Genomic DNA, 26,162 nt, shown 5'->3' with positions numbered 1-26,162 from the left:
CAAAGCAGATGCCATGTGTCCTTTTCCTCTTCTTCTTTGCTTTTTACTATCTGCTTGTTGGTAACGTTAAAGCTTCATCTTGGATCATGAGCCCAAATGTTATGCCCTAGCAATCGTGGACTGGAAAGCTGTTAGGAGCTTGACTTTGTGAGAACTCCATGGAGCAGAGCTACCGTAACAACCCTTGAGGGCTCTTATGATATGAGTAATTAACATTAAAAGAAAAAAAAAAAAACAGCAGAGATAATAGGATATCAGGAATTCACACTTCTTTGGTTATTAGCTAGCATGTATTCAGAAAGGCCATATTTTGGTAAGTATCTGCTACCAGGGCTTTGATTTCCCTTATTTTGATGCACACCAAAGCCTCCATGATACAGCGAAATGAATTTTAGAAATAGATTTTCACTTGTGAAATTACTAGCATGTTAGCGTACTATGTGTTGGAAATAGACACTCACATGTGACTAGTGATTTTCAAGATATATGGATATGACAAGGTGTTTTGCAGACCATTTGCTATTACATGAATTGAGAGCATCTAGTGAGCTCTTTGTGTTTCATGCTTCGTGATGGAGCTGAGGCTTGATTCCTAAAGCATCTATGATTAATCATTAGTCTGGAGGCTTTCAGTTCCCTGACACTGTTTACCAATAACCTGCCTGTAGAACATTGTCCTATCTGCCTCCAATAAAACCTTCATGTGTGGTAGTCAAGTGAACTAAAATGATCAATCTAGCACTTTATCAAGCTTACAGAAAATGTGTTCTTTTTCGCCTGCTTATTAATAATAGTTGTTTAATGAATGCTTGTAGGTTTGGCAGTAGTTGGTCTGAGAGTTGTCATAGCCAGGTGGGAGATTGAACATGAAAGTTAAACAGCACTTCATCTAATATTGGCAGCTACTGTTAACTGGAGAAAAAAATCTAAATTCTGGATCTAATTGCACATTGGCCAAAGTGGTCAGGCTAGATGACAATAATTACATAACCCTAGACTATAATGTGAGAAAGAAATCAACTTCTGCATTTTTAATTGCTGTGGTCAGTTTCTGTCAAGTCCATTCCAACTCACGGCGACACCATGTGTGTAGAGTAGAGTTGTGTTCTGTTGGGTTTTCAAGGTTGTGACCATTCAGAGAGGAACATGAGCACCAGGTTGTTTTCCAAAGTGCCTCTGGGTGGGTTTGAACCACCAGACTTTGTTCTAGTAGTCGAGCTCTTAACCATTTGCACCATCCAGTGACCACTCTGCCTTGTTTAAAACACTATTATTTTGGGTTTATGATCCTTGAACCAAGAATCAGGGAAGAAGGGAAAAGATTAGCAATCCTCAATGGATGATCTAGTCTCTTACATTTCAAATGAAGGATTTCTTTTTTTTTTTTTTGGTGGTTGTGTTTTGTTTGGCCTGGAGATTTACTTCTGAAAGATTACAGCCATTGAAAACCTATGGAGTACAGTTCTACTCTGAAACACATGGGGCTCACCATGAGTTGGAATCCACTTGACAGAATTGGCTTAATTTTTTTTTTCATACTTTTGCGTTGAAGCACTTATCTTCCCAATATGCTTACGATAACTGTCATACATTCTTCATGAAACTTGATGTGCACTTTAGCTATTACTTTTCTGAAAGTCTTTCTCATATCCTTAGAAACTCAGTGATTTCCAGGCACTATTTTTTTTTTTTTTTTATCCCCAAAACATGTATATGAATGATACTTAGTTTGTTCATTAACTTGATGTTTCACCATGGTGATCCTATCTTTCTTTAAAAAAGCAAATTGTCAACAGCTTCTGAATCTCTAACAGTCTAAAACATGACAAGTAAAACAATAATTTGCCTTTTTAAATTAGAAAAGTTTTCTTTTTATTTTAATAAGAATATTCTATCTTTTTGAAGAACATTATGAATGCTGGATATGTAATTACATGATTATTAAATTAACTCAAATGTCTAGGAAGCAATTCGATAATATTTGATAAGAACCTGAAAAATGTTAAGGGCTTTGAGCCAACAAATTTTCTTGTGAATTTGACATACAACAACATATCTCAAAATAGTGGAGCAACACAGAAAAGAAGTTTATGCATAAAGATGTATATTGCAAAATTATTTATGTTAAAAATTTGAAAACCCCCTACATAATGGGATAGGCTTAAAACATGCTAGAACCGTAAAAAGGGTATGATTTTACAATCAAAAATAATATTTAGAAGTATTTATAGTATAAAAATGTATAGGTAAAAATTGAAGCATAAATGGATAGCATCAAAATTACACATACATAGTATTAAATTATATTAAAATACAACTTAAAAAGAGAGTTGAGAAAAGAAGGCTATAATACATCTTTTGACTTTTTCCTTAAAAGATTAAATGTTTCTCATGCATAATGGAGTCAAAATACAATGTAATCAATGGACCTTATACCTGCTAGAATGTTACAGTGGTACAAACAGTAATATTGGATATAACTGGAGAATCACTCAGGGAACAACAAATTTGAGCAAAAAAAAAAAAAAAAAAGAAAAAATCCATCAGTTCATGCAGTTATTTCCCCAGTTGATAATACAGAAATGAAATGAGGTTTCCAACTTCAGCATGGTTGAATAAACTGAATATCATAGAACCTCAAGGCTGGAAGGGACACTCGAGCTGTCACACATTTCATCCCCTGCTCTCTATAAACTGCCCCCAGAAAAAATGAGAATTTATCCTATTTTTTATTACAATTCCTAAGAGAAAGCATTGTTATGACTTTTCACCTTAACTAAGTCTTCTCAATATTTCAAAAAAATTTTAAGGGAAAGCTTTTTTCCTTAATGCCTAAGGCAAAAACATAAATAGCTTTCTTCCTTCTGGCAGATTTAAATATTCTAATCATTTCCTGAAAACCTCACGTTCGTGATGAAAATTATTAACTGATTTTTCTAGATTTCTACTGTAAGTGAAACAGATATACATCCTTAAGCTTTTTCTAACATGTGTTACTTTTCAGTCCATTAATTACCACTGAATCCTTTTCTAAACCATCTCCAACTTCTGTGCATGCCAGTAAATTTGTGTGGCAAAAAAAAAAAAGAAAAAGTCAGAATTCTATTTCCTTATTTACAAACTTTAGAAATCATTTTAATTTAATGTTTAACGCACTGTTTAAACTAACATTTTTGTGAGTTTATTATAACAATGGCCAGTATTCAAAAATTTTATTGTTAGGGCAAGTAATAGTAGAGCACAATAAACATCATGACCTGTCAACGAAATTTTCTTGATTCCTGTCTGTTAAAGCAATTCATAATATATATATTTTTCTAATACCAGGCCTTCACCTTTTAGTTGAATTGCTACAATAGATTATTAATATTGTGTATTATTGAACACCTACTTACATTGCATATTCTTTCTACAATAAAATTTATGAAAGCAACATACTATAAAATGAAGTGTAATTTTATCATATATTCATTAAAAGCTTCCAATCATGATGGAAAGAATACACAGAGTCATTATACCAAAAAGAGTTGGTTGATGTTCAACCATTTCAGGAGATAGCATATGATCATGAACCAATGGTACCGAAGGAAGAGGTCCAAGCTGCACTAAAGGCGCTGGAGAAAAACGAGTCTCTAGGAACTGACGGAATAACAATTGAGATATTTCAACAAACAGATGAAGCACTGGAAGTGCTCACCCGTCTACGCCAGGAAATTTGGAAGACAACTACCTGAACAACCAGCTGGAAGAGATCCATATTTATGCCCATTCCAAAGGTAATCCAAATGAGTGCAGAAATTATCGAACAGTAGTGGTGTAGTAGTTAAGTGCTAAGACTGCTAATCAAAGGGTCTGCAGTTCGAATCTGCCAGGTGCTCCTTGGAAACTCTGTGGGGCAGTTATACTCTGTCCTGTAGGGTTGCTACGAGTCTGGATTGACTCGATGGCACTAGGTTTGATTTTTTGGTTTTTGGTATCACTAATATCACACACAAGTAAAATTTTGCTGAACATCATTCAAAAGCAGCTGCAGCAGTACACCAACAGGAAATTTCCAGAAATTCAAGCCAGATTCTGAAGAGAACGTGGGACAAGGGATATCATTGATGATGTCAGATGGATACTGGCTGAAAGCAGAGAATACCAGAAAAATGTTTACCTGTGTTTCATTGACTATGCAAAGGCATTTGATTGTGTGGATCATAACAAATTATGAATAACATTGTGAAGAACGGGAATTCCAGAACACTTCATTGTGTCATGAGGAACCTGTGCATAGGTCAAGAGGCAGTTGTTCCAACAGAACAAGGGGATATTCTGTGGTTTAAAGTCAGGAAAGGTGTGCATCAGGGCTGTATCCTTTCACCATACTTATTCAATCTCTTTGCACAATAAATAATCCAAGAAGCTGGACTATATGAAGGAGAATGCAGAATCAGGCATCAAGATTGGTAGAAGACTCATTAACAGCCTGCCTTACGCAGATAAGACAACCTTGTTTTTTGAAAGTAAAGAAGTCTTGAAGCACTTACTAATGAAGATCAAAGACTACAGCCTTCAATATGGATTACACCTCAACATAAAGGAAACAAAAATCCTCACAACTGGACCAATAAGGAACATCTTGATAAATGGAGGAAAGACTGAAGTTGTCCAGGGTACCATTTTACTTGGATCCACAATCAACCATGATAGAAACAGCAGTCAAGAAGTCAAACAATACATTGCATTGGGCAAATCTGCTGCAAAGGACCTCTTTAAAGTGTTAAAAAGCAAAGATGTCACCTTGAAGAGTAAGATATGCCTGACTGAGCCAAGGTGTTTTCAGTCATGGCAGATGCATGTGAAAGCTGGACAATGAATAAGGTAGGCTAAGAAGAATTGATGCCCCATTCAAATGTTATTATTGTATTATGTATTACTGACAATTACTGTATTTACTAATGCTACAAATCCAAAGCTGTTCACTAAAGGCAATGATACATAAAGACATTTTCAAATTTTATAAAGAACAGAATTGAAATCATAAAGAAAAATAAGATCTAAGCCATTTATAGAGAAAAGTTCTACTACCCTTTGACACAAAATTTTCTTCATTGTTTTCTATTTATATAGTAGTCATAATTAGTCATTATTATTGAGTTTGGTCACACAATCACACTCCAAAGTGTATCTCCAAGTTATTTGTGTCTCAATTTCATAAGGGAGTCAATAGGGAGAGTCATTAAATGACTTGTTCAGGATCACTCCAGTCAGTTGGATTTGAATTCCTAATCCTCCTTTTGTTTTAAGTTTCATGGAGCTGTAATTGCCCTTGTTCGAAGTCAACAAAACATTATGAGATGGTAGGGGTGGGGGGAATGAAAACACACATAAAGCATATATCAACCCAGATGAAAGGGTGAGTATTCAAGCTATTATTTCCTTTTATTATTAAAGCATTTGTAGTTACATAAACTAATTTCAAACTCTTCCAAACATATAATTTTACCATTATATAGGAATTTGGGAAATCACCCTAACTGCTATTGAAAAGAACATTAGATCTCTTGTTTAAAAAAAAAAAAATTGTGTCTAAGAAAATAATATCTGACATAGAAACTTTAAATTTCCATCAAGGAGTGATAGTTTAATTCAATTAAAACTAAAAATTTCTGTAGATTCATTGTTAATTGCCCCCATTTAAGTTGAAACTAAGCACCATGTACCTATTCCTCTCTTTACATTCCCATTGCCACTTCCCTTGTAAGGAATTTATTGATCCACACTTTGCAACTAAATTATTTTAGCTGCTTGCAAATTGTTTCTCTGACTCACATTTTGAAACATCTCTTTAATTTCATCACTTCCACTTTCAAAACCTATTTCCTGTCTATTGGTCCTGACTTTCTTAACTGCTTTTATTCTCCTAATTGTAGACCAATATTTAGCAAACCCATCAATGAAATTGCTATGCTCTTGGCCTTTATACATTTATACCACCTCCATACAATTGCCCTTGTCAGTCTCTATTTTGCTTTTATGCTCACCGTATCCCAAGCTCCATCTTGAATTCTGTACATTTTTTAAAGACCTTCTCTAGGAAACACCTTATGCTCCCTGCTGGTAGAAATAATTTCTTTAATCTCTGAACTCTTATAACTCTTCTATTATACCATGAACATAACATCAGTTACACACTCCTTTTCTTATAGTGACTTGGGGATATGTCTTTCCCCCGTGCGTTGTAAATTCCTTCATGATAGACTGTCTTAAATTTCTTAAGAAATTTCAAACCTACAATGATATCTTAAATATAGTGACTACATACTTATTTTTTCAGTGAATATCTCTAAAATTGTTGTCGTTTTTGTGTGCCATTGAGTCAATTTTGACTCACGGTACAACTATATGACAGAGTAGAGCTTCCGCATATGGATTTCTAGGCTGTAATCTTTTTTGCTCATCGCCAGGTCTTTTCTCCCACAAAACTGGTGGGTTCAAATCAAGGACCTTTAAGTTTAGCAGCCAAGCACATAATCATTCTCCCACCAGGGCTCCTATTGCTGCTTAGTACGAATTCAATTCAACCATCATTTATACAGGGTTTATTATGGTCCACAAGTTGAATGAGGCACATAAAATAGTGATTTCATGTACTCTCAAGAGTTGAGTCTGATGGTGGACATTCAAAACTAAATAGACAATACCAACAAAATAAGATGCTGATTTGTATCGTAAATTGTGTGTGCTATAAGAGCATAGAGGAAGGAATTCTTAGCAAGTCTTGGGATCATAAGTGTTGATGCTTAATTTCGGTTGAAAATTAGAGATAATCAGGAAAATATGGAATAAAGAACATTCCAGGAAGAAGGTAGGCAAAGAAACATTAGATTTTTTGGTTATCAACAAAACGTGCTGTTCTTGTACAGAAACGGCTGGAAATAAATCACATGGAGGGTAAATCAAACAAACCAACTAATTGCCGTGGGCTCGATTCCCACTCATAGCTACCCTATAGGACAGAGTAGAACTGCCCCACAGGATTTCCAAGGACTGGGTGGTAGATTTGCACTGCCAACATTTTGGTTAGCAGTTGAACGCTTAACTACTGTCCACCAGGGCCCCATAGGTCAGAGTAAGTACAAAGAACAAAAACAAAAAAAGGAAACCGTGGTGGTGTAGTGGTTAACTGCTATGGCTGCTAACCAAAAGGGGCCTCAAAAGCACAGACCCTGGGCCAAAGTCTTGGGATTGAAAGGCAATGGCCTGAATATCCAGCTACCTCTTTCCTCTTACATTAGAGCACAGGCAGATCCTTGTGACAAAAGGTAGAGCTCTTGTTTCTTTACCTCTTGCTTTTTTTCTCCCCTTATTATCCATCTCATTTCTCATTGATGGGGAAATATATGACTATTTTGCCTTGTTATTACCAAAGCTTCAAATCAACACCTTTGTCAAAGTTTTAAACCCAGTCAAATCATTAACTTATACACTTAATATTCATTAATCAATAAAGCAAGCTATGAAAATTAAACAGAGTCCTAGAATCTAAAGCTTGCAAGAAGAATAAAGGTATTCATCACAGAAAAGGATGTAGCTTGACTAAGAACACAGCTATTGAGGCAAAGCAAAGATGGCAGGTGAAGTATTACGGGTTTAGAGAATAGTACTCTCCTGTGCCTTAAAGTTTAACAAATTTTCCAGTTAAAAACTTTGTGTAGAAAAGATGCCACAACAATTATCAGAAAGTTCATAAAAAGTGTATTATGGAAAGTGGTGTGGTACAGGTTAAAGCCACTGGGATTAAACAGACATGATTTTAAATTTCAGCCCTGCCACTTACAAGTTGTAGAATCTCAGGAACTTATTTACCCAGCTAAGCCTCAATTTTATCATCTGCAATCAAAAAAAAAAAAAAAAAAGTATCCCTACTTCATGGAGTTGTTTGAAGACTAAGAGGGATAATGTAAAGCACCGAGCAGTTTCTGGCACATGGTAAATATTTGCTAAATGGTGATTAAAGTGATTAAAAAAAAAATATCCTTTCAATGTGCTTTTGATTTCCAAACAGGTGTTCTTGAATTATAGCTCAGAATATTCTCCTTGGAATATTAATAAAAAATATTATTTCCCTCAAACTTTTCCAATACTTTCTCATTCTTTATATATTTGTTAAATATTTTAAAAATTCTTCCCACTTATTCATTACTAAAACAATCAAATTTCTTATCAAGCTGACTTACTTATTTCCAGAGCTATTATAAATATTTGCCCTTAAATTCTTATCCTAACAATAGAAGTCATGTTTACAATGAATTTGGGAAAAAAGAAACGTTGGTTGTATTACGTATTAAATCCATTTTTTTTCTGTAATGGGTTTTTAATGACTAAATGTTGCCTTTCAAAGGCTAATCTTTTTACGGCTTGAAAAATGTAATTCATGGTTAGCTGAAAATTTTATTATATTGGATTGGTTTCAGAAAAGACAAAGATTAATTACACCAATAAGAACTAGTTTTTGGGGGGGGGTGTATAAAAGTGATTTTTTCTTTCGTAGTCTTTATTTCATCTGCATAATCACTGTAGTAATATTTGTTTTATTTGGCTACTAATTTCCAGTCTATGAAATGTTAATAAGAGGGGAAAAAAAAGGTCAACATGGTCATCATGTACATACGAATAATTATATATGACTCTGGCTATAATAGCTCTGGGCACATGGCCTCAGATCTCAGCCTATAAATATGAAATGTTCCCATTATATTTCTTTCTTTTTTTTTTTTTTTAGTAATGAATGTAGTAACTCAAATTTCTTCCCATTTTGGAGCTTGGGCCTACGAATGCTTGAGATGCATTTTGTAAGTTTCTTTCCATCACTTCTTTTTCTCTGTTTAGAAGAGACAAGAGAGGGATGGATTAAAGCAATTAAAATAATTGAAGAATTTTAGATAAACAGCCTATTTTACTCACCAAAATAAATACACTCTTTATGCTAAATATGCTTGGTTATCTGTCAGGAGACCTGCAACATTTTAGCATGGCTTAGTGAAATTTCCTTATGTCTGCCTGTAGCAGTGAATATTCATTCAGAAAATGAATTTCCAGCAGTCAAAATCAGCATGTTGCAGCCAATCAACTTATCACAGTGGAAACCCAGATGAACAAAGACATTACATGACAAGTGGTACCACAATTGATGAATAACGATGACAAAGAAAAAGGCTAACAGAAACTTAGAATTGTACCCCCTCAAACCTCTAAACTACATTCATTATGCAAAGAAATTAGCCATAACACGTTTTTTATTTTATTATGGGAACTTGCACTCGGCACATTGAAATTTCCACTAAATCTCTTTCCTACAGAGTCCATGAAGCATCAGTAAGTGACTATAGAAAGGAAGGATAATTGAATCTCTGACAAAGATTCTGAAATCTAAGTAGATATACATCCTACACAAAATAAAATACTATAATTTAGTATATATACACATATTTGGTGTGAAAAAGTTGGTAAGGTGATATAATGGAAAGGAAGAAAAGTGGGAAAAGAAAGAAAATAGGTTGAAAACATGTTATGTTGTTGTTAGGTGCCGTCGAGTCCGTTCCGACTCATAGTGATCTAACTTAAAACAGAATGAAATACTGCCTGGTCCTACGCCATCCTCAAAATTGTTGTTATGCTTGAGTCCACTGCTGTAGCCACTGTGCCAATCCATCTGGTTTAGGGTCTTCCTCTTTTTCACTGACCCTCTACTTTACCAAGCATAATGTCCTTTTCCGGGGACTGATCCCTCCTGATAACAAGTCCAAAGTATGTGAGACATAGTCTCGGCATCCTTGCTTCTAAGGAGCATTCAGATTGTATGTCTTTCAAGACAAAATTGTTTGTTCTTCCTGCAGTCCATGGTATATTCAATGTTCTTTGCCAACACCACAATTCGAAGGTGTCAATTTTTCTTCAGTCTTCCTTATTCATTGTCTAGCTTTTGCATGCATATGAGGTGATTGAAAACACCATTGCTTGGGTCAGGCACACCTTCGTCTTCAAGGTGACATCTTTGCTTTTCAACAGTTTAAAAAAAATCTTTTGCAGCAGATTTGTCCAATGCAATGTGTCTTTTGATTTCTTGACTGCTGTTTCCATGAGTGTTGATTATGAATCCAAGTAAAATGAAGTCCTTGACAACTTCAATCTTTTCTCTGTTTATTATGATGTCAGGTAAAATAAAGAACACAGTACATATGAAATTAAGCTGAAAACATCAATGAAAATTCTTTACTTAGTAAATGATATTTTTTAGTTCTCTCACTAAGAAGTAGTGTTACCAAATACCAACACTCCACACGCAAGAAACTTATTCATCTACAATGCTAAGCTTATTTTCCACTAAAATCAGCTAAGGTTCCTAAGAGTTGTTTGCATTTTGGATCATGAATATAATGATAAAAAAAAAAATGATAGGCAGAGAAAATTGAGTTGTTGCTAGACAGTAATAACATTTTCAGGGTGCAAAGGGGCCAGCCTAAAAAAACTTCCCTGGCCAAGTTACGATCATCTAGGAATTAAATATACATATGATAATTCTTTGAAAAATCATGAATCTATAATAATACTCAAAGGATATCAAAGAACAAGAACACAAAAATAAATTTCTGCATATTCTTAACTTGCTGAATATAGGACTATCCAAGCTATATGCTTATCTCATTTTGTCCCACATTTAAATTTCATCATGCTTATTTGAGAGCAAAATGTTTAGTTCTAGTTCTGGTTACCAAAAATCAAAATAGGTGAATTTAGGCAACAGAAGTTTTGAGGGCAATGTAAAGATTTAAGTTGAATTCGTTAAAACCATGGAAATACATTTCACCAAATTTTGGTTTCACATTGGTAAAATGGCATATTTTGAGGTTTAAAATTTCACATGATGGAATCCTCATCTTATATTTTTTTCTCTCTGTATAATTCAGAAATTGATAGGACAAAGGTTGGTTGAGTAGATGAACTTTATTCAACACCCCCTCAAATGCTCTACAAACACAATGCACTTTCTCTGTCTCTTCTCTAACTTTCTCTCTCTCTTTTATATCTCTCTCTTACACACACATACACACACACACAAGTAAGATATTATAAGGGCAAAATTTATGATGTGTTTAGGTTACAGGATGTGGGATCAGCCTGGCTGCAAGAATAGACTTCACTTACAAAGTCCCATTCTGTAAGCACTGCCCAGTAAAGTCAAGTCTAGGTAGATTCTTCCTGGAAGCTACATCCAGGCCCAAGAGACAGAATCCTTGGTCTATTAGATGAGTACAAAGAAGCACTGGTGGTGCAAAGTTTAAGCGCTCAGCTACTAAAAGATAAGTTGGTGGTTTGAATCACTCAGTAGCTCCAAGAGATAAAGACCTGGCAATCTCCTTCCATAAAGAGCACAGCCAAGAAAATCCTATGGGAGAGTTCTGCTATGTCACACAGGGTCACTGTGAGTTGGAATTGACTTGACAACACCCAACAACAAAAACAGGCCAGTACAAAGTCAAAATTGCAGGAACAGGCATGAGATGATCATTGTATTTCATTTTGTTGAGTGAATGCATATGTAACCCAGAGATAAAGAAATTAATACATTATTGAAAAATGTATGTAGCTTATGTCAATAATACAGACAGTAATAGATTTTAGAGCCATTGTGCTGTGTATCTGTTTTGTTTAAAGTTGACTTGAATTGTTAAATGAATCTGATTTATTAAATTTACAAATGTGATTTATTACATTTACAAGCCTTGCCTATATTCTTAAGACTATTTTGCTTGTTAAATTTGTAAATTTGCATTAGTAGATGTTAGAAGTGATTAAGAAAATCATATAAATTAGATTTTTGATTGGAGCTTGAACTCTAAAGGAATTTTTGAAATTAAGTGTGTTATTACAGGTAAATGTTTAAATAGACTTTAATCTCTTGAATGTATGAATTAGTTGAAAATAAAGTAAAATCAAGTAGAAGTGATTAATCTTATTATGTAGGTAATTATTAGGCTAAAATAGGCTTAAAGTTTCAAGGAAAACCACACTTTTAAGTTTTCAGCTCTAACAATCGAAATATTAACTAAAATAAAAGTAGCCCAAAGTAGAGTTCCTACTATACAAAAATGTAAAACTTTGTATTTTAGCAAGTGGTAAGACATGTAACTTAAATACACTGAGTCATGTATATATCATTTTATTCATTTCTTTTTATGTGAGTGGAATCAATGATGTTTAGCAGTTATAGAAAAATTAGATTTTGAATTGTGAACTTACATTCAACCTAAATCTTTATATTCAAATTCCGTGACTGAGAACATACTTGAATAGCCTTCTCTCTGAACCAAGCCAAGTGGGACATGATCCACAGAAATTAGATGAATTATGAGGTTGAGTATATCTAGTTTTAATAACTCATCTCTGCCTAAGATATATATGTATATACACACACATACACAAACGGAATAATTTATGATCTATTGTTTAATAGGATGAAGTAAAACTAAATATTACACAGCTACTTTCAAAAAAAAAAAGGAAATAGTTAAATAAAGAAGTATATTTTCTAATTTCTATATACTTTGGCTACCCTGGTGATGCAGTGGTTAAGAGTTCGGCTGCTAACCAGAGATCAGCAGTTTGAATCTACCAGCCACTCCTTGGAAAATCTATAGGGCCATTCTACTCAGTCCTATAGGGTCGCTGTGAGTCGGAATCTATCAGACAGTGTTTGTTGTTGTTTTTTCTTTTTTTGGTTTGGATATCTTATAACTAATATGTTCACATAATTTGAAGATTTGATCAAAACATTATCCTTAATTCCAAAAGAAATTTCGTTTCCTCATTCCCTCTCTTCCACTCTCTGAATCCCTGTCTTTCTCCCCTACTCCTTCTTTATCTCCATCCATTATTACTCTTATTTCCTTTCTTCATTTCTTCCCTCTGCATTTTTCTTCTTCCTTCTTTTGTCATTTCTACTTGACTTCCCCTTTTTTTCTGCATTTCTTGCCAAAATACATATTTTTCTTGCTGATGTGTAAGTTTAATGAAGACAGAGAATTTTTTATTCTTTCTACTGCTGTATCCACAGTGACTAGAACATTGACAAATAAATAATCAATTAGCATGAACTGAGTAAATAAGTAAATTCATATATTATAAAAATTAATCAATACAGGAACCTATGAAAAAATAAGTGAAAAATAATTATTCTAAATCTTCCATCCAGAAATCTATATAATTAACATTTTAAAAACATCTTTCTTAGCTATATATATAAGTAGAAAAAATCGATTGATAAAAAATATTTGAAAAATTGAGAAAAACTATGAATTTATAATTTTTTAAAGTTTTATAAAAGTGCTTATAAAGATGAATATATTTTAATTTAAATAAAGAGACATAAACTAAATAGAAATGATGAAATGATGAACATGAGATGAATGTTTACTATGTGGAATATTAGTTCTTAAAAAAGAGGTTGAAAATTGACAAGCAGATTGCTTGCAGAATTTGTCCTAATGACGTTTTTAAGTGTACGGTGTTATTGAAAAAAAAATCATGTCTTTACATTAAACATATGAACTCCAGTTCTTCACAGTTTTGCCTACTCCTAGTTGCCTTAAGTTCGATTATTTAATCCATTCCCTTTTTTTACCTGCCTGGCATCTGATAGCATTTGAGTTTATGACTCCTGTTTTAAGATCTTTGCAAACTTAAGAAATAAAAAAGTTTTTTGGAAACTTGAAGTAGTTGAACTTTTATCATTTGATTTATATCTCAGGAACGTAATTAAAGATGCATTTTAAAAAAAAAAATCAAAACTAGCAATACAACAAAACACATCTGTTTTTCTGTAACAATCTGACCCTGAAAAACAATCCATTACCTATAATTTTCTTTGCAGAGAAGTAGCTTTATTCTAGGGTAAAATATAAAAGTAAATATACTTAATGTATTAGAAAACTTTATTTAAAATTTCATCTCATGATGTCACCTTGCCTGTTACAATTATTTATGCAAATCTATTCTACTTATCTATTCAGTGGCTATTGATTGAATTGTAACCATATGCAAGTACTTGGACTAGGACCTGACAATATAAAGTTGTGTATGAAATTGCCTTGATCTTCAAGGAGCTTATTGAAATTTACATTTTGAGATATTTTATGCTTATGAAGTATTGTTGTTAGGTGCCATCCAGTTGGTTCTGACTCATAATGACTCTATGTGCAACAGAACAAAACACTGCCCAGTACTGTGCTGTCCTCACAATCATTGTTCTGCTCGATCCCATCCTTGCAGCCACTGTGTCAATCCATTTATCGAGGGTCTTCCTCTTTTTCACTGACCCTTTACCAAACACAATGTCTTTCTCCAGGCACTGATTCGTCTTGATAACACGTCCAAAGTATGTGAGACATAGTCTCCCCATCCTTGCTTCTACAGAGCATTCAGGTTGTATGTCTTTCAACACAAATTTGTTTGTTCTTTTGGCAGTCCATGGTATATTCAATATTCTTCACAAACACTATAATTCAATGGTGTCAATTCTTCTTCAGTCTTCCTTATCCATTGTCCAACTTTCCCATGCATATGAGGCCATTTGAAGCACTCTGGCTTGGGTGATGCTCACCTTAATCCTCAAAGTGACATCTTTGCTTTTTGAGCACTTTAAAGAGGTCTTTTGCAGCAGGTTTGCCCAACGCAATGCACTGTTTAATTTCTTGACTGCTGCTTCCATAGGCATTGACTGTTGATTCAAGTAAAATGAATTTCTCAAAACGTTCACTATTTTCTCTGTTTATTGTGATATTGTTTATTGGTCCAGATTTGAGGATTTTTGTCTTCTTTATTTTGAGGTGCAACCCATATGGAAGGCTGTAGTCTTTGATCTTCATCAAAGCTTCAAATCTTCTTTACTTCCAGCAAAAAGGTAATCTAAGAAAATTGCCATAAAAGGAACTGAGCAGTCAGGGATCACTTTAATGGACCTGCTGACTATACCAATTGTCCAGGGAGATTAAGATCACCCACTTCTGATGCCAAATTGTGTAGCAGACAACAAAGCTTAAATCCACTTGCCAGCTGCAATTTATGGAAATCTCAGCTTCCCTTTCTTGTTTAATTCAAACCCCAGCTGCCCACGTAACCACACCACAACCACCCGGGGCTGGGTCTGCCAGTACCAGCCACAAGCTCAGGAGTCCATGTGACTCCCTCCACTTCAGACGGGCCAGCTCCCCATGTTACTTTGGGTTTGATAATTTGCTGGAAACAGCTTTAATTTAATGAAAAAGGTTACATATGAAGAGATGCATAGGGTGAGTTCTGGGAGGGATCACAGCGTGAAGCTTCTGTGTTCCAAAGAGGGAAGTGCTGTCCTTTCCCATGCGTAGCCATGACCCAGGATCCTCCCTGAGTCTCCTTGTTCCAAGGCCTTTATACACCTCACCACAGGACCATGATAAATTACATCATGCCTTATAAGCCTTAGTGAGTATTGGGCCCCCAGGTGAGTGTCTGTCTTGAGGTCCTCTCAGGAACCAAGACCAAAGGCCAAATGGTTTTCTGTAAGGTGATTCCCTACTTGCATTTTAAAGAGACATTATGGAGTCTGAGATCCCCTTGACAAGGTCATGTCATAAATTTTCCCTGTAATATAGAATACACGAGATAAACAACCAAAGATTGTATTTTATTTTACCTTAAAAACCTACAGAAAGGTCTACATTCTGCTTCTAAAGAAAGTAAAAGTATTCGGTACCTAAGAGAGTTTCTTGAAATGATCTGTTTGCTAACTATGATTCCTTGCTCTATACCTCTCCATATTTTTATTGATAAACCTTGCTTATATTCCATCTGAATTTGGTTTGGAAACCATCTCAGGAATAAATTTGGCTCATTAAACACTAATGACCAAAGACCAGATGAGGTATGGAATGACATCAAGGACAGCAAACACGAAGAAAGCAAAGGATCATTAAAAAGACAAGAAAGAAAGAAAAGACCAAAAAGGATGTCAGAAGGACTCTAAAACCTGCTCTTGAACATGGAGTAACTAAAGTGAATGGAGGAAATGATGAAGTAAAATTGCTGACCAGAAGTCTTCAAAGGGTGGTTGAAGAAGACAAAGAATTATATGAACTGTGCAAAGACTTGGTGTTAGAAAACCAAAAGGAAAGAACTGAAAAAAATTCAAGTCTCAAGTTGCGATATTGAAGGATTCTATGGGAAAAATATTGAATGACAGGAAGCATCAAAAGAAGGTGGAAGGAATACACAAGAGTCACTGTACCAAAAAGAATTTGTCAACATTCAACCATTTTAGGAGGCAGCATATGATCAAGAACCAATAGTATTGAAGGAAGAAGTCCAAACTGCACTACCAATTGAGGAACTGATGAAATACCAGATGAGGTATTTCAACAAACAGAAGCAGTGCTGCAAGTTCCCACTCACCTATGCCATGAAATTTGGAAGACAGCTACCTGGCCAACTGACTGGAGGAAATCCATATTTGTGTCCATTCCAAAGAAAGATGATAAAGAAGAATGGGGACTTTATCGAACAATATCATTAATACTACATGCAAGTAACATTCTGCTGAAGATCCTTCTAAAGTGGTTGTAGCAACATATCTACAAGGAAATGCCAGAAATTCAAGCCAGATTCAGAAGAGAACATGGAACAAAGGATATTATTGCTGATGTCATATGTTCCTTGGCTGAAAAAATAGAATACCAGAAAGATGTTTACCTATGTTTTATTGACAATGCAAGGGCATTCCACTGATTATAACAAATTATGGATATCACTGCCAAGAAACAGAGTTCTAGAAAGCTTAATTATGCTCATGTAGAACCTGTACATTGGTCAAGTGGCAGTCATTTGAACAAAACAAAAGGATACTGTGTGGTTTAAAGTCAGGAAATGTGTGCTTCAGGGTTGTATCTTTTCACCATATGTATGCCGAGCAAATAATCCAAAAAGCAGACTATATGAAGAAGAACAGGGCATCAGGTTTGGTGGAAGACTCTTTAACAACCTGAGATATGCAGATGACACAACCTTGCTTACTGAAAGTGAAGAGGACTTGAAGCACTTACTGATGAAGATCAAAGACTACAGCCTTGAGTATGGATTACACCTCAACATATAGAAAACAAAACTTCTCACAACTGGACCAATAAGAAACATCATGATAAACGGAGAAAAGATTGAAGTTGTCAAGGATTTCATTTTACTTTGATCCATAATCAACACCATGGAAGCACCAGTAAAGAAATCAAACAATGTATTCCATTGGGCAAATCCACTGCAAAACACTTCTTCAAAGTCTCGAAAGGCAAAGATGTCACTTTGAGGACTAAGGTGTACCTGATTGAAACCATGCTACTTGCAATTGCCTCATATGCATGCAAAAACTGGACAATGAATAAGGAAGACCTAAGAAGAATTATAGCCTTGAATTATGGTGTTGGCAAAGAGTACTGAGTGTACCCTGAATTGCCAGAAGAATGAACAAGTCTGTCTTGGAAGAAGTACAGGATGGCATCATGCTAGGTCAAGTAGAGGGTCAGCGAAAAAGAGGAAGATCCTCAGTGGGATGGATTAATTCAGTGCAGCAACAATGGACTCAAACATAGTAATGATTGTGAGGATGGCACAGGACCAGGCAGTGTTTCATTTTGTTGTACACAGTGTTGCTGTGAGTCAGAACTGAATAGATGGCACCTAACAATCTTTCTTTCTTTCTATCTATCTATCTATCTATCTATCTATCTATCTATCTATCTATCTATCTATCTATCTATCTATCTATCTATCTATCTATCTATCTATCTATCTATCTATCTATCTATCTGCCTATCTGTCTGTCTGTTTGTCTATCTGTCTATCTATCATCTATCATCTGTCCATCTGTGTATCTATCTGTGTATCTGTCTGTCTATCATCTATCTGTCTGTCTATCTGTCTGTCTCTGTCTAATCTATCATCTATGTATCTATCTATGTATCTATCTATGTATCTATGCATCTATGTATCTATGTATCTATCTATCTATCTGTCTGTCCGTCCATCCATCTATCCGTCTATCTATCCGTCCATCTGTCTGTCCATCTGTCCATCCGTCCATCCGTCCGTCCATCTACCTACCTACCTACCTATCATCTATCTGTCTGTCTGTCTATCTATCTATCTAATCTATCTATCATCTATCTATCTATCTTTCTTTCTATCTACATGTCTATCTTTTTTTTTTTAAGAGAGAGAGAGAATAAGTGAGATGGCAGTAGTTAAATCACTTAAATGAGGGTGAATGCCATCTATCAAGTTACTGAATACATGAAAATCATGTTCAGATTGGATATCAAGATGGGTCTTCAATTTATAATCCAGGAAAAGCTGAAAAAAAAAATTGAGGCTGAGAATTTTTTATGCCTGGGAAGGGTTGTTTTTAGGTTGTAAGCAGCCTACTTTGTTTTCCCATAGCTGAAGGAGTCTTTACTGCATCAGTTGAGAGATTTCAGTTTCAGGGGGCACACAATATAGAGCTGGTGATAGCTACCATTGTAGCAAATAAAGAATAAGGGGAAAGTTCATCCTGATTTGCATCTGTTCTCTTGCCTTCAATTTCTTTTTAAATGTAGAAATAAATCCTAACTCAAGTGTGGTAACCCCACAGTTGTTACCCCTACACAGGAAAGTCTCCTGCCATCAGGATCTTAATATATTTCCTTTTGTTTAAATGCAATCTGAAAGTTTGAGACCTGGGATTTGAAATCAATTTAGCCGTTAAATATTTGAATATATTTGGCAATGAAAAAGAAACTACATTTGTAGAGTATCTATTCAATGTTGATTATTGAGCTAGTTTCTTTGCATACCTTTTGCTCCACTTAATGATTATGACAACCTGTGAGGCACGTTACTCTTATCCCAAGTTTACAGATGAAGAAACTAAGATTCAGTTCCTTAAAGATTTTAATGAATTTTCCCAAGGAAAGTATTTCATATTAGAGTTAGGACTAAGCTCAGGCTGACCTGGAAGCCTAGCCCATAATTTTTCTACTCTTGTTCACCCAGCTGTAAAATTAAAGAAGTCTTTGGTTTCTTCCAGGTCTGAATAACTATGATTGCTATTTAAATAGTATTTCAGGTAGTTACTACAAAATCCCTTATATCCTTTCCCATATTTAGCAAGTTGATTTATTCATATCTTCCAAGAAAAGACTTAGGAAGAGTAGATCTTGGATTGGGCTAGACCAAGACTTTATTTCTTGTACCATGTTCCTCATGCCTTTGGATATCTTTTCACATTATAGTGACAAAGGAAATAGGACATTAGATAAATCATTAACATAGATTGGCTCCACAATCTCCTTTAACTGAGACATCCTATATTATTGACTGTATGAACATCCATATAATTATTTGGAGTATTAGCCAGTAAAGGAAGTCTTCAAAAAGCTAGTGACATGAGTCCATCACTTATTATTAATTTACTTAGTCTATATTTTCACCAATGCATTTATGTGTCTGATTTTCCCAACTACAGAAAATCTGGATGATTCTTGGGAAAGTTACTGTCTTCTGCTTCTTTCCAACACTTCTCCCCTGTTTCTCTTTTACTTCCGGTTTCTAACAGATTTCATGTAGAGCTTATGATAATATATCATTATCATCATTAATATTTGGTATATATCTCCAGAGCTTGTGGCACTAGAATATCTTGGGGTGGGGGGGAACACATACACACACATCAGGTTAGCCCAGGGGGATTTTTGTTTATTAGGCTCCTAGTGTGCAAATAAAATGAAAATAACATGTTAAAACAAGCGCATATTGCTGATTTCAATCTGCCTCAGCAGCAACCATCTGTTAAGGTAAAATTTACACTGAAGTTCACAGCAGTGCAAGTCCTTACCTAATGTAGTTACAGCAGAAGGGGAATTTAAATCGAGAAAGTTAGTAATGTTGGATGGTAAGCAGTGAATGTTCTTTGAACCGGTCTTAGCTTCCTGATCTAAGAATAGACCTGTCATTTTTTATGGTACTATTAAAACATGTCACTGGAAACATTCTTCACTGATTTAGAATCCAAATGGCCATGATTTCTTTCAAGACTAAAAAAATTTCTAGGTATCTGTCCTTCATGTGCCTTTTAGTATGTTTGTCTTCCTTTAACTGCTCCATAAAGACATGTTGGATAAAAAATTTAAAGTTTTTCAAAGGTCGCCAATATCCTATGCAGGGGAGAGGACTATTACTCTAGTCCATTTCATTCTTTGGTATTCTTTGGATACTTTTGGAATTTCAATACCCTGTTGACGTACTTTCTTATTTCTGCAACACTGCTCTAGTTCTCTTGCGACCTCTCTTAAATCTCCTTAAGTGGGGTGTTTCTTCTCTTCCTATCTGATAAATACAAGCATCGCCCATACTGTTTTTTTCTATTGCATAAATTATATGCTAGAAATGTTGTTGAAACCTCTAAGGTAACCAGAACCATTTGCTGTCCAGTCAATTCCAACTCGTGGCGACCCCATGTGTGTCACAGTAGAATTGTGCACCATAGGGTTTTCATTGGCTGAATTTTCTGAAGTAAATCAATAGGCCTTTCTTCTGAGGCATCTGTGGGTGGACTCGAACTGCCAAACTTTTGATTAGCAGCTAAGATTATTAACCATTTGCACCATCCAGGGACTTTACCTAAATTTGTAATATTATCCCTGGCTTATTTTTTGAGTTATAGCATTATCAGATACCAGCTCAATATTTCTACCCTGTGATTGCACTGGAGCCCTGACTGCACAATGGTTAAGAGCTTGGCTGCTAACCCAAAGGTCAGCAGTTCGAATCCACCAGCTGCTCCGTGGAAACCCTATGAGGTAGTTCTACTCTGTCCTATAGGATTGTATGAATTGGAGACAACTCAACAGCAAGGTTTTTTTTTTTTTTTAAATGATTGAACTGATATTTCTCTCATCGTTTAAATTAAATGACTCATATCAGATATCCAATCATAATTGATTTTTTTTTTCTTGATAAAATAACATAATAACCCTAGAGCTAAGTTGAGCTCCAGCATTGGTAGAATCAGCTACAGAATGATGTCCTCTTTTCCACTCTGCATTCCTTGGCATCGGACTTGTCTTTAGGCTAGCAGTGAGACAGATGCAGTAGTTCTGATCATCATGTCTGGACATGGCATTGTTCAAAGTTAAATGATCACTTGCAGTTGAATGACTGCTAGAGAGTCATTAATAGTATCCTCCACAATATTAGCTCCTTCCCATCCCCAGACGTCAAATTTCCACTAATTCTTCAGAACCTATGCCTTTTGCGACATATTTGTTTCCTACCACATATGAATCCTCCATGTCCTTTTAGTCCAGACTAACTATATAACTCCTACCATGAAGTGATTTGCAGACCGGAATTTCTGCGTGTCTTTAAAAAACCGCCAGCTGCAGTCAAGTCAATTCGAAGTCATGGCGATACTGTGCGTGTCAGAATAAAACCTTGCTTCACAGAGTTTTCAGTGACTGGCTTTTTGGAAGTAGACCACTAGACCTTTCTTCTAAGGCACCTCTGGGTAAACTAGAACCTCCAAACTTTCAGTTAGCAGCCAAGCACATTAAATGTTCAGCTCCCAGGTATTCCTCTGAATGTCTTAGCTAATCTGAATATTTACTTTGCTGTACTAATTTGTAGAAGTAATCTTTCCATTGAGAGACGTGACATCCATTAGCACCATAGGCCCCACTAGCCCTTACTCAAGGTTGACATGATCTTGTCTATCTTGATACCTCTGTGTAAGTCATAGTCTTTGATGACACCTCTACCTGGCACCTTTGCTATTGCTATGCTCTTACTCTTATCCATGTCTGTCTGACTGACTTTTCACTTTCTAGTGTTTTCTCCTGCTGGATTAAGTTAACCGACTATAATAACAAATCCCAAAAGAGGTTAAACACATTACTTTGAACTATAGAACTTAAATTTATACATAAATATATTTAAATTTTTTCAGAATATACAGGGAAAGTATCAATGCAGAGTAAGCATTCAAAGAAAAAGACTGTAAAATAGTTTAAAACCACAAAAAAAATCCTGGATAAATATATTATTTCTTGGATCACATTATAATAGTAAAGATGTAAGACAGACTATATGTAGATTATCTGATATCAGTATTCTTTCTTGGGCTATTTCCAGTCTCTCGTACCAGCTATCTCACTTTTTCCCTTAAATGCGAATTATCCATATTAATTTCTAATATATTTCTAAAAAAAAATTCTAACTTGCCTACCCAAGAGCCCACTGATTTCAGGAAAGAACAAGTCACTTGGAAATGAATATTTGTAAACCTATACAACTGTACATATAAAATCTACTGGCGGTCTTTATTTTTCTGGTTTTTTTTTTTTTTTTTTTGATGAACTTATTGTGCCTTAAATTTGAAAAACGTAAAATGAAATAAGAGGTGAAAAGAAAATAAAAAAAGAACAATTGTTTCTATAATGTATGCACCTTGTCTATTCACTTTTAGAAAAATGAATCATAGTAAAGTTCCCTCCGATTGGCAACCACTGGCAATGTGATTTTTTTGTGTGCGTTTACTGTAAACTTTATTTTCTACCATGTTCTCAAATGTTTGTTTCTGAGTCATTTCTGTTTTCAATTCTTTTAACAGAATGGTCTTCCACCACCTCTATGTATGTTGTCATTTGGTACTATACTTGTTCTGGAAAATTATCCCTCATGTCCTTTTGTAGGCTCCTTCAAAGGATTCAGGAACCTTCAGATGTTGTAGAAACATTCAAGATTTGAAGAAAAAACATTTTGTCTCATTTGGAATATGTTAAGGATTGAATTGTGTCCCCCCGAAATGTCTGCCAACCTCACTAGGGTGTGATTCCCAGTATTGTGTGGTTGTCCACCATTTTGTCACCTGATGTGATTTTCCTGTGTATTATAAATCCTATCTCTATGATGTTGAGGAGGTGGGATTAGTGGCAGTTATGTTAATTAGGCAGGACTCAATCTACAAGATTAGGTTGTGTGTTCATTCAATCTCTTTTATACATAAAAGAGAGAAGCAAGCAGAGGGACAGGAGGAACTCATGCCACCAAGAAAGTAATACCAGGTGAAGAATGCATCCTTTGAACCCAGGGTCCTGCACTGAGAAGTCCTCCACCAGGGGAAGATTGATAATAAGGACCTTCCTCCGGAGCTGACAGAGAAAGGTAGGCTTCCTCTGGAGCTGATGCCCTGAATTTGGACTTCTAACCTACTAGACTGTGAGAGAAAAAACTTGTTTGTTGAAGCCATCCGCTTGTGATAGTCCTGTTGCAGCACCACTCGATAGCTAAGACAGAATACTTCTGCGATCTCTCCTCGCAAACTCTGGCATTCCTTGAACGAGCTTCTCACATAACTCCATTTAACACCTACAAGACTGATAGAGTTCTCACATAACTCCATTTAACACCTACAAGACTGCATCATAACTGATGACATTTCTCAGTCTTCTCATGAGACTAACAACTCCCTCAAGAGAAGGGCTTTGCCTGACTCATACTGGGTCTAAAATAATTGTCAAATGATTGTATTTTTACATTTAAATTAATATATCATAATCGATTTCTTTTCAAAGTTTGCCATAGATCTTTTCCAACTCACTTCAGTATGGAAGACATGTTAATATATGTGTCAATGATATTAATAGATTCAAAGAATTTTATACTTTGACTTCCATTTGGATCTAATTATTTTTCACTGTTTCTGCTACATCCTCATGGTTTTTTTTTTTTAATTCTAAAGTTCATATTATATCAAGATATTAACATTAAGACATGTATATGACAGGAAACCTTCCCATAATTGTTTCTTCCTTATCCTTTTTCATTATCTTTTATGGCTTTCCTGTTTTTTAATACAGCTCCAGACTACATTCTAGATTGTAGTTAGAGCTTCCAGAAGCTCCTATTTGCTTTATAGGTAAAATGACTTGAGTCTGCCTCACCCAGCAAATTGTTATTTCCTTATATTGAGGTTCTAAGCTAAATGTTCTGTGGACCTTTGATGTTGTTTTAACCCACTCCTGTAAAGGATTATTTTCTTGAATCCACTAGAGATGCTAAGGTAAAGGAGCCACCCGGGGGAGAAAAAAGACTAAATAAGGTAGCGCGCAGTTAGCTGTAAGCGCACACTCTTATTAAAAGTCAATTTATCCCCAAATATCTTTAACGTTTATTATCTCTGAGAGAACGTGTGCCGGCAGAGTTAGCCAGAGTGTCTTTGAAATACATTTAAAATATTCCTGAGATGCTTTGCTGCCCCATTTAAAACTCTGGTGTTTTGTTGTGACAAAGTTAATAGCTGAACTCATTTCACATGTATATTTTAGTGCAGACTAACTAATGGTCTGACTACCATCTGTTCACATTGCTGCTTGCTTACAAAACAGCTTATGGGGAAGTTTAAGAATAGAAAATGTCATATCGCAACAGAAAATACAAAGCGATGCTCAAATAGTTCGACTTTTGTCCACAGGTATATGCATTGTTGACATGATTCAGCAAATACAAAGCTATTGGAGAGAATTTTAAAAATTCACACATGACTGAGTAGCCTACTGCTAATAATTTGTCACAAAAACAGAATGACCCACATCTACTGCTAAGCCTCTGTGTGTTATCAAAAGTGTAGTCTCACCGGCAGCTAAACGTGTGTCAGTAATATTTTTCTAATTTTTACTTTCAGGAGCTTACATTTACCCTCTGATGTGGGTGTGGGCGTATGTGTATGCATGTGTGTGAATGTTCAAAGAGAATCTGTATTTCATGAAAAATAACCAGAACACTAAAAACTAGTTTCTTCTCTCTATAGAAGTTTTTAAAGAAATAAAATTTGGGTAGATATCAAAATATTATACTTAACTGCCTATTTAAAAACACCATGCCATCTAGATAACATTACTGAAACAATTGAGTTAAGCATGGTTAAAAAAAAAAAAAAAAAACTTCAAATGGAAAGTGTCATTAATATAATTTATTGATGGCCAAACCAAACTTACTTCTAATACATGGATTTTTTTTTTCCCTTTGACAGAATTTTTATTTATAAGGAGGTATAACTTTCATCTGTAGTCAACTTGCCCAATGCAAACTGTCAACAGTGCCTCCTCTTAGGGATAAAATAAATAATATTTCCTAACCAGTGCTTGGTATATATCTAAACACATATTTAACATTCTTACTGTCTCTACCCTGTCCTTACTCATATAATTTTGCAATTGTGTTTCTAATCCACACTTTCAATACTTAAAACTTTCAACCCTAAAATTCCTGCAGCGAAGGTCCACTGGTTTTCTTTTTCCATTGATCCGTTTCCTCTATACAGGCAGTCCCCAGGTTAGGACGTCTGACTTATGGACAACTGCTCCTAGCCTTTTAATGTTATATAATTTTTCCCTCACTTTGAAACATTTGAATCAATCTTTAAAAATCTTTACTCACAACAAATTCTTCATCACAATCGCCTTCACTAGCTGCCTGTGCAGCTTTTAAGTTATTGAAAAGGCTTTGAGCCTTTTCTTGCACTAAAGTAAGGCTAAATAAGAACCATATGCACCTGTCCAGCTTACCTACAAATTCAACTTAAAGACACACTTAGGAAGGGTTCTTGTTCGTAACCTGGGGACAGCCTGTATAGATATAAAACATTCTTTATTATCTCAAACATATTTTTGTTTAGATTATTGTTTTTGTTGAAGCTTGAATTATTTTTCTTTTACATTTACTCCCAAATGATGCTTTCTCTTTTTGAATGCATTGAAGAGAAACTGCTGTTACTTTGTATATAATCAAGAAAATAAGGTTCCTTTTTTTGCCATAGAGACTACCTGACTATCTTAATCTAAATCAGGAAATTCAACAGAAGAATTCATAATTCATTGGAAACATCTATCCTTTTTAAAAGTAAAGTAACCAAAGTCTTAGGGAAGAAGCTTGTCCATAGGGCTGATAGCCTACACAAGCCATGGCCTCATCTACTCTGAAATCAGAACTAGATGGTGCCCAGCTACCACAATAAACGGACCCTTATAGGAAGGGAGAAAGCACTGAACAGAACTCAA

This window comes from Loxodonta africana, chromosome 9 (genome assembly GCF_030014295.1).
Source record: "Loxodonta africana isolate mLoxAfr1 chromosome 9, mLoxAfr1.hap2, whole genome shotgun sequence".
Classification (NCBI taxonomy): Eukaryota; Metazoa; Chordata; class Mammalia; order Proboscidea; family Elephantidae; genus Loxodonta; species Loxodonta africana.
This window is presented reverse-complemented; position numbering follows the sequence as displayed.